Raw genomic sequence first — 8,041 nt, 5'->3', positions numbered from 1 at the left:
GTGTGTGCGTGTGTGTGGTTGTGTGTGTGTGTGTGTGTGTTGGTTTGTTAATGGCAGTGAGACAGATGGGGGGGGGGGAGAGGAAGGTCCATCCTGCCTTCTTTTCCCTAGTAGTGGCGTAAATCAGCACTAATGAGGCAGAGGAGGAATACCTCGGTTTGCAACAGACTACAGACCGCTTTCCTGAGCAAGCACTCCAAAGCACACAGGTAGATGCTCGTTTAAGCAGTCTGCACACACACAACACCTTTATAACCTTCAGTGCTCTGCTGTGTTTTGGTTATTGACTTGTTGCTAACCCTCAGTCTCCTGTGCTTGCCACTCGCTGCATGTTCAATGTCATTCTGGAGGTGGGAGAACATTTGTAGAGAAAAGCTGGTAGGACAATTCACTGTGCCAGTTTAAGTGAACACATTTGGATGAATTTGCATTAAAAATAAAGATCTCATGCAAATATCTGACAATTCAGGATGTCGTCTGGCTTTAGGGATTGGCAGATTGCTAAAACAGAATAAAAACACATTCCTGGAGTGCACTGGACACTCTGAAACATTTATACCACGCATCTGATAGATCAACACAAAGCAGCGGATCATTGTGAACGAGAAGGACATCAATTTATAAGACATTTGAAAATAATTGACAAAATTCTGAAAACTGTTGAATTCAGACTCATTATTTCTGCTGCCCGTAAATAATATGCAGTGCAATTAATTGTCTTCAGATTATAAGTGTGTGTAGATTAATCTCAGTAAGAAGGCAGCTTTTCTGTGAAGACCTCAGAGATTTTGTTGGAGAACATTAAAGAACAAAAACAAGAAGACCAAGAACAGATCAGAAATAAAGCACAAAAAGTTGCAGAGACAGCCCAGCAATCAAATATCGAAAGAATATGGCGACTGCAAAGCTATTACGGCATCGCCGTCCATCTAAACTGAGAGGCCATGGAGGGAGGGCATTAATCAGAGAGAAGCCACTAGGACCGTGGTAACTTTGGAGGAACTGCAGAGATCCCGAGTTCAGACGGAACAATCTGTCGACAGGATAACTATTTGTTGTGCCCTCCACAAATCTGCTCTCCTTGGAATGGTTGGGAATAGAAGCCATTGCTGAAGGAAAGCAATAAGAAATCCAGTTTGCAAGTTTGCACAAGTCATGTTGCGGGCACGGCAAACATGTCTAAGAGGTGAGTTGGTCAGATGAGACGAGACAAAACAAGGTGTGTTGGCGAAAACTAAAACCTGACATCAACTCAAGTCTCAAACTGCATTCCTCCAGAGCCAGAGTCCTGCAACTTTTAGGTACATTCCTTGTCCGACACACTTGAAATAAATGGTGAAACTGCCTCTGTAGCATCCAGTCAAGCTTTAAAGAGCTAAGCTAATGTGCTAATGTTGGAGTCAGGTGTACTGAAGCAGAGAGACAAAAGTCAGGATTGGAGCTTGAGACCACTGTGTTAGAGGATCCAAATCATTTAAGGCTGAGGACAGTTTAGATTAAAACGTGTTAGAATTTTCTATCAATCAATCAAAATTTATTTTCATAGCACTTAACCAAACTACTTTCCATTAGAGTAATAAAAATACAGACTATAAAAAAAACATAAAAACATTGCAGTACTATGGTTGATAAATTATTGAATTGTGCAGTTACAGTAAATAAAAACAAAGGATTTTGACACCAAAATCCAGACTTAAATCCAGTCAATAATTTGTGAAAAGACTAGAAAAGAATAACACTTTTCATCCAGTCTGCCTGAGCTAGCTTGAGTTATTCAGTAAAGAAGGATGAGGGAAGGTATTCAGAGGTGGAAATCTGGCAGTGATATTCCCAAAAATATGTGCAGCTGTAAATGACGCAAAACGTGGTTCCAGAAAGACCGATAGACACGAATATATTTTTTTAAGGTTCTGTACATACAACTTATCCAGACTTATCCAAAAGTCACCTAGAACGTGGGACAATTCTCTCCTTTGGCTATTAATAATTAACAATTTGGTTGGAGGACAATCACTAACTGTGTTATATCTAAACTTTACTTTCTTATACTATGAACTTCCATTGCCGGTTTTTATGTCAACATTTACTATAAATATCAAACCATAAATATTCTCTCTTATTTTTTTGTCCGTTTTTGGATTTTCTAACTTTATTTCAAACTCCACACATCTAACTTCCCCAAAAGCCAGCTCCAATAAACTCAGCTTCACCTGGTACACCGGCACCCACCCAGCAACTCCTATGTCAGAGGGGTCCCCGAACCTGTCCAGTCCGTGAGAACGTCCCCACATGACAAGTACCACACAACGCAAACGTCAGGAAAAGCTCCAGAGATTTAAGAACATACCGCAGCATCCTCAACCCTGCTGGTGATTTGTTCCCATAAGAAAATATGTCAGTAATAGCTACACCTTCATGAATATGGACCAATCTGGAGGCTTTGTACTGTCTGCACAGCGACTTCAGTCAAGTGCCTCTCTCTTAGGAGATGACACGCTAGCCCGTCTGATGTTGGGTTTTTAGAAAGACATATAATGTCTCGACATCAAAGGAATGACGCAAATGTTGTGAAAGGGCTTTCTTTTGTGAGGCTTGTGAACCTCCTGTCAGGCATGGGTAAAATGTGCCTTTTAAAATGTTTGGGAGTGTAGATACGAAAAACAAAGTATTGCATCTTTTTCTATCACACTTTAAGCTCTTCGTGGCTTCTGTGCAAGAACTAAAATCCAATAAAGAAGAAAGACAATGATCCTGGAAGAGGCGCAATCACATGATTTCATGTAGAGGTGGAATTTACTGGGTGCATCTTAAAACTGCAGTGATGCAATCTGAGGAAAAACATTGGGTTATTTGTATGAAATAAGAAGCCAACAAATTTGTAGTTAGGCTCAGTTAAGTAGCCAATCAGAAAAGCAGTGCAACATCATTGTAATTTCCCTGTTTCCTATAATCTCGGTATCTTTCTTTATCTGTTGTTTTTCACTTCCAGACAGTTCAGAAGCAACCAGGAAAGGAGTGGGATTTTGACTCATGTTGGAGGAATTCTGTTTAATAAATTCAGTGCAGGTGGAGGACCTTTTTATGCTTAAAAGTTCATCAGGATGTGATTCATAAAGTTGAGGGAACGTAACGTTGACAGACTAAAGAGAAGGGCAAGTGAGTTCTTGTAAAGCAAAACTATGCACCCCTGGATTTACTTAAACAAATATCTAAGGCCTTCCGACTTGAATGTCCTTGCAGTGACATCAGCTAGTAACTAACTACTCAATTCTAGCAGATGCAATAAGCAAGTAAGCAGGTCCTTAATCCTAAAAAAACAAAAGCAATATAAGAAAACATATCAGAAGAGAGAGCTTGGCCTAGTAGTCAAAACAGATTTTCAGAATGTAACGGAGGAACCGTAACTAGCTGGTACGTAGTCAGTAAAGTCCGTGTTGACATCCAAGCACACAAACAGATGAAAAACCCAACAACTTACTTTTTGGTTTCAGCTCAAACTGGCGTGGTTCGTCGTGGTGCTCACACGGTGTTCCTGCCTCAGTTGTCATATCCATCCTAGCTCGTAATTTTCAGTGGCAAACATTTTCCCGGTTCAAATTTGTAAACAAAGCTATTTCCGGTCTAAAGCGCGTCTGGAAGGAGTCGCATGACGGCGTAATGACGTCATCAGGACGTATTAAGCGTTTTTCTATTAAATTGAGTATTGTATTTTTGGTCACTAGTTTATTTATTTTTAGGTTTTTTTCTCAGTGTTATTATTTTCTTTTGTACACTTTAATAAGAGTTTACTGGGGTATTTTTTGTTGTTTCGTCTTCCTGTGGGCGGAGCCTGTGTGGCTGCACCACAGGCAGGTCACGTTGAAGGTGATGGACTTTTGAGCTGTGAAGAAGGTACTGCTGTTTTTGTCTGTTTTTAATTTGCCTGGAAGGCTATTGTAAATATGCTACACAGCTTCTTCTTCTTCTTTTTTTTTCTTCTTTTTACCAGAAGATAAGCACAATAAACACCATCTGAAGTGAACTTGCAGCATAGGCCTACTATTTGTTTGTCCAAGTCGTAACAGAGCCCCGCTACACAGAACAATTATTTCTTTAGTGTGGTATGTTCGACCTGAAGGAAAAGTGCTTAAAAACATTGATGTAAAATGTTTCTTTGTTATTGGAACTAATAACATTTGCTCAACATTTAGTCTAAAGCAAATTGTTAAACAAACTCATAATAAGGGCTCTTCCACACTCACTTTACAAGGAGAGCTCAAGCTAATAGAGCTAAACACTCGTCTTTTCAAGAAAGTAATTTGTATGTGACAAACTTGAACAAGGTTAAAATCTAGAGTAACAGAAAGATGAGTGCAGATTTACCCAGCTCCAGAGTGATGCTCAACAGGGTATAAAGAGGAGGTGAAGGGGTGAATACACTTTATAGGCCTGTGGGGGTAGCATTATTGTTCAGTTGTTTATGGACAGTATGATGATATGGTATTACCTCAGTTGGTTAGGGCCAATATTGTGGTCTGCACAGTGGGATAGATGTTTGCACTGTTGTCTTGCAGGAGGAAAGACCTGGCTGGTATTCCAATCCAAGGCGACCATTAAAAAGCAATGGCTAAATCTGTCGACGCAGCATTAAGACATGGAGGTACTTCAGATGATACGGGGGCAGTAGTATGAGATGGAGTTGGTCAAAGGATGTAATTTGTTGTTACTTTTGGGACGTGTTGGAGACTCTTTGTGGTTGAAAGTACAACACTTTTGTAAGAAGACCTTTGAAACAACTCAGGAAGGATATCAATTACTGCTCATGCCGCACTAACTGTGTGCATCACTCAAAGTTAAATGTTGTCCAATAAAATATTAGAGCTGTGATTCTCACTACCTTTTGCCTGTATTAATAGTGTGGTAATTCAGCATGTTTCGCTGGAGTGCTGGGATAGCTCTGTGGATAATATTAGTACTCATCACGACAAAGACGGAAACAAGGAATGAAAGACAGAAATTTGAGAAAGAAAGAAAACCATTTGAGAAAGGTAGAAACAGAGAAAGACAAGAATAGAAATCTAGCATCTGTCATGCAGCTGGGAGTATTTCTAAGGGACGCCAGGAGAAAAAATGGAATTAAACACATCATGGGAGAGAAGGAGGGGGGCCGCTCGGAGAAAGCTGGGGAGGGGAGACGAACACAGGATCCAACATGGCTGGACTGGATTAAAATGGCTGGAGTTAAGGAACACTTTCTGTTTACACAGTCATAATGGCCTGTTTGAACTTTCCTGTCAGACAGGACTCATTTTGCTGCCATGATTAACTTTGGTTCTTAACCAGACTTGCATGCTGACCTTTTCACGCTAAGCCTCTTTTTATGACAACGACGTAGGCAATTTGCACCTTGAATAAAGTTTTATCAAGCGCTAAATTTACAGCATTTCAGAATCCGTACAAACGAGACGTGTCGTTGATGACTGCAAACCCCTCTGCCTGAAAACAGCTGCAAGTGGCAGCAAAAAATAGGACCACACACACCACTGACGCACGGTGGGAGTGAAACCCCGGCACCGAGCCTCGGCTGAGCCTCACTCCCGCCGACCCTGACGGTAATCAGGAGGAGAAGTGAGTGCTGAGGAAGTGTCAACAGAAACAAACCCAGGGCTTCGTTTGGGCCGGATTGAACTGATAGCTCATTGTTGGTGACATAATTTAGATGAATGGTGGGTGGAATCCATCAGTGGAGTATGGCTGGTGAGGGCGAGGAAACGAGGAGGGGTGCGACCCGCTCTGTGTGTGCCTGCCAGTGTAGGTATCCTGTTACCGTACACCTGTTAACAACGCCAATTCGCTTGTATAAACAGTAAAGTGATCCTTTTATCGAAGCCAGGGGGGCAGAGAAGAGACAAAAAACGAGTGTAGAGGAAAGAGGATAGAAAAGATGAAGCAGGGAGGATTAAAGAAATGTTTTCTTGTTTGATTTTAAGAAAGACAAGCAGCTCTGGACATGATGGATGAACCCGAGGTCTGGAGAGACAAGTCATGGACAGATGACTCAGATACACACTCCAGTACCGAAAGTGAAGCTTCTAGACTAAAGCAACAGGGACATCTAGTGGCGAAACATCTCACTGCACCCCAACTCCGAGCTCCAGCTGAAGGCCAAACCTTTACTCTTGTAAGTCAGTCATAGTTACCATGATTATTTCTATTTAATAAATGACAGAATAACAAGTGATAGATTTTGTAAAGACGTTCTTATTACTTTCTTATACTCAGAGGATTAGATACATTAGGGTTACAGTGAATTTAATCAAGTTGGGAAAGCCCATATGGTGAAGCTATCGCTTTGTGAGCTTCTGATAGGTTCATCATTTAGGTTTGATAGAGACAGACCGGTGGATGTGTTTTAAGGCAACACATCACACATAAGGAGAATTGTGAACCTCCACAAGTTTGGTGTGTTCATTTTTCGGATGCTTGACGACTCCATGTTGATCTGCTCAAACGTGTGCGTATGTAAACAGCATGAGAATGTGCAGCCGTCGTACTGTCCAGGAAGAAGACTGGTTCTGAGTCCAAGAGATGGATGTGTGAATCAAGTGAAGACCTAGTGAAGTTACTGATTGAGGTTGGAAGAGTGAGAGTGTTAATAATCCAAAGTGAAACGACTTCTGCATCAACAAAGACTGACTTATGAGCAGAGCTGAAAAAGATGTGTGAGAGAGCAAAGCAGTCTGCAAACCAGGCTCAGTTACAGTCAGGAAAAATGAGCCAAAATTCCAGCAAATTGTGGTGCAAATCTAAACCACTTAAGGTAATTCCAAGTTAGGGTTGATATGTGATTAAATGCTTTAGATGTGGACAAGACAGAGTTTAAAAAAAAAAAATCCCTAATTTTATTTTAAATCATTTTTAGTTGTAAAGTAGGGCAACCAGCTTCTCTACAATAGCTATAAAACAAGTGTTAAGTGTTTGGAGGGTAAGGTTGCAATGTTTGTTGACAAGCAAGTCTTTAACTTCATTTTTCTGGGGGGTTCATAGATGAAAAGACGTGTGGGGTTTTAGGATGGCTCTGCACAGCAGAACAAAACATTGTGTAATGATGGACAAGAAAGATATGACCCACTGCATTAGCTGAGCTGTTTATGCTAAATAGAGAGAGAAACACAAAGCGAGCTTGCTAACCAGAGCTTTTACAAGTCTGCAGCACCACCAAACTGAAGGAAGGATTTAAGCAGCAAAATTGTTCTAATATTTGCCTTATGTTTTAAATCTGTGTTCAAGGAATCAGGGAAACTGTTTTCACTAGCAAAACTTACTGGCCAACTTTTGTTTTGAGTGTTTCAGCGTCAGGGAGCACATTCAGTTTTTCTAATAGTTTTAGTTTTACTGAAATTTGCTCAAGAACTTTTTTGTATTATTTTTCTGTTTCCACCACGGTAATGACACTGCGCATAGTCCCGTTTTTTTCTCTCCCTGTTCCATTGTACAGAGTCACTTTCTCTAAATGGCAGAAGCGAGGCGCCAACCAGCCATATTTATCCTGAGAGGAAGTTCCTCGCGTCCTCCTTGCCTCTCTGTCTCCCCCTCTCTTCGCCATCACATTGTGTCGGCAGCGTGTCACGTCTGCCTGGCAATTATTATGAAATTAAAGCTATTTTCCACGGCCGCTGTTTGCCCCGTTAATAACCGCACCGAGATAGGCCTCCGTTCATTTAGCATTTTAGTTCAGCTCAATTCCTGTCGCATTAGCAATAGGAGCAAAATCAGAGTGTCACTCAGATATTCTGCTTAATGGTTTGGCAATGGCTTGGCCTTTTTTCCAACCCCTCTCCCTTTCCTTTTTGCCATCCTCCTAACCCTATCTCTCCACCAATTACGCTGTTTAATCTATATGTAGATAATGGTGTCCGGGACCTCCCTGTTGAAATGTCAGGTGTGAAGAGGTCATTAGCTAACTTTTAATTACTGTCCATCACTCAACAGCCAGCGGAGCTGATTGGCTCTCTCAGTCCGCCTGCTTATCTGAACGTTTGGCTGATGTCGCCGAGAAAGA

At 41.2% G+C, this 8,041-nt stretch overlaps 2 long non-coding RNA genes across 2 annotated transcripts in view; one reads left to right on the top strand and one right to left on the bottom strand.

Moving 5' to 3' along the window:
- Window positions 1-3,594, bottom strand: part of LOC106963031 (uncharacterized) — an 11,674-nt gene extending 8,080 nt beyond the window's left edge. The window contains exon 1 of the long non-coding RNA XR_001428103.1: window positions 3,479-3,594. This is a non-coding gene — a long non-coding RNA (uncharacterized LOC106963031). The remainder of the gene's footprint in view (window positions 1-3,478) is intronic.
- A 275-nt stretch (window positions 3,595-3,869) lies between these two features.
- On the top strand, window positions 3,870-7,654 carry LOC106963022 (uncharacterized). The gene is made up of 4 exons (XR_001428100.1): window positions 3,870-3,891; window positions 4,554-4,639; window positions 5,970-6,160; window positions 7,478-7,654. It is a non-coding gene; the product is annotated as an uncharacterized LOC106963022 (long non-coding RNA).
- The last annotated feature ends 387 nt before the right edge of the window (window positions 7,655-8,041 follow it).

The sequence above is a fragment of the Poecilia latipinna genome, unplaced genomic scaffold, assembly GCF_001443285.1.
Source record: "Poecilia latipinna isolate Pla-1442-1.1 unplaced genomic scaffold, P_latipinna-1.0 Scaffold62, whole genome shotgun sequence".
Taxonomy (NCBI): domain Eukaryota; kingdom Metazoa; phylum Chordata; class Actinopteri; order Cyprinodontiformes; family Poeciliidae; genus Poecilia; species Poecilia latipinna.
The sequence above is the reverse complement of the archived record's forward strand: the minus strand, read 5'-3'. Positions and strand labels throughout refer to the sequence as shown.